We start from the raw sequence: 2,185 nt of genomic DNA, 5'->3' as shown, positions 1-2,185 counted from the left end.
ACTAAGCAATAAATAGTGCAAGCAATCTAGTCAGAAAATAGGTAAATGGCATAAAAAAATTCACAGAAGTTTATTATACAACAAAGGAGTACATGAAAAAATGTTAACATTACCACCCATTAGTGAAGTGCTAATTTAAACCCATTGTCATCTCACAATTAATTGATGTTATTTGGGTCCAACTCATGGAGACTTTGTGTACAACAGAACAAAATGTTGCCTGGCTCTGTGCCATCTTCATGATCATAGGTATATTTGATTTGTTGTTGTATCTATTGCACTAATTCATCTCATTGAGAGTTTTCTTCATTTTTACTTTACCAAACATGTTATTGTTCTTCTAGCAATTGGTCGTTCCTAATAATGCATCTGGAGTTCTGATGTGACACTCTTGGATAAACACTGAACTGCTAACCTCACTCTTGGCAGTTCAAACCCACTGGCAGCTGCTTGAAAACCTTATACAGGGTCACTATGAATCAGAACTGATTCAAAGGCACTTAACAACAACAGCAACAATGTTTCACTGTTCTTAATTCTAGGGAGCATTCTGATTGTACTTCTAAGACTGATATATTCATTCTTCTGGCATAGTATAGTCAGTACTCTGCCAATGCCAAATTATCAATTCTGTAAGCACATCAATTTTTCTTGTCTTCCATGTTTACTGTACAGTTTTCATATGCATACCAGGCAATTACAAGGTCAAGACTTGGGTCAGGTCATAAAGGTGACATTTATTATTTTTGATACTTTAAAGCGGTCTTTTACAGCAAGATTTGCCAATGAAATTCATCATTTGATTTCTTGACTGTTGTTTATATATAATAATGATAATAATAATAAAATAATGAATAAAAATAATAATAGCAAATGTTATCAAGGATTCAGAGAAATTGATTATCTCATATATATTTTGTTGGAATGTACATTAGTAAAATCACTGGAAAATTGGCAGTTTTTTCAAAAAATTAAATATCCCTACCATATGACCAAGCATATGCTCTGACAAAGATAAAACAGTATGCCTATCTCTCTTTGGGGATATTTGTCACTGCTTGAAATTTCATTCTTTGGTCTCTTCAAAACCTCAGCTCTCTGATGTACTTATCAGAGCTTGTAGAGTATCTGGCCTTTGAACTATTCATTAGAAGCAGTGTTCTTTTCAGGCCTTTGGTATCCTAAGTGCAAGTGGAACCCTGGTAGTCCTTTATTTCAACTTTTCATCCTCTAGCCCATGAATCTGATAGAAGAAGCACTCAGCTTTCTAGACAATTCCTCTAGATTTAGGAGCTGCTTTAAAACTTAAAGAAACTTCTAACATAGGGTTTATTTATTTAATTATGTTCAATATTATTTTAGATGTTGACACAAAAAAGCCTCATTGCTTGTATCCTAGTGTGGCACAGCAGGATAATGCACTGGACTGCAATGTAGGTTTGAAACACAGGGCTGGTAGTTTAAACTCACCAGCCACTATTCAAAAACCTTATACAGAATGAAGTCAATGACACTTAACAACAACTGACCTTACACGGATCTGACTCAGTGACACTTAATAAAAACAACAGCCTTCTTAATTATCTAATTCCTTCAAACATAAATTTTAAACATATTTAGTCCCACCATTCCAGTTTTTTCAGAGAGAGATTTTGTCCAAGTTATTTAATCCAGTATGACTGGAAATAGTTCTCATTCATTAATATGAGAATTAGGAAATAATTGAAGGGGAAATAATAGACCTGGGGATTGATATGTGCTATGTAGAAACAACTTAAAAATGGCATTTAAATTTACAAATTAAATTTGTAAAAAATGTATATATTAGTGCTAGTATTTAATGTTATAACTTGCAACTGATTAAAAATATTAAATCCTTGATTTTAGAGGCAGGGATGAATGGATGTAGCAAATAGCATTTTTAGGACAATGAAACTATTCTGTGTGATACTGTGGATTTATGATTATATGCATTTATCAAAACTCATAGAAGTGTAGAATACAAATATTAACATCAATATAAATTTTTGTTGTTGTTAAGTGCCATTAAGTCAGTTCCAATTCATAGCAACCCTGTATAGAGTTTCTGAGGAGTGATTGGTAGGTTTGAACCACCATTTTATGGTTCAAACAGACCTTGTGGTCTAGTGCTTATCCTTCAATACCACACCAGGACTCCAATATA

The sequence above is a fragment of the Chrysochloris asiatica genome, unplaced genomic scaffold, assembly GCF_000296735.1.
Source record: "Chrysochloris asiatica unplaced genomic scaffold, ChrAsi1.0 scaffold00095, whole genome shotgun sequence".
Lineage (NCBI taxonomy): Eukaryota > Metazoa > Chordata > Mammalia > Afrosoricida > Chrysochloridae > Chrysochloris > Chrysochloris asiatica.
This window is presented reverse-complemented; position numbering follows the sequence as displayed.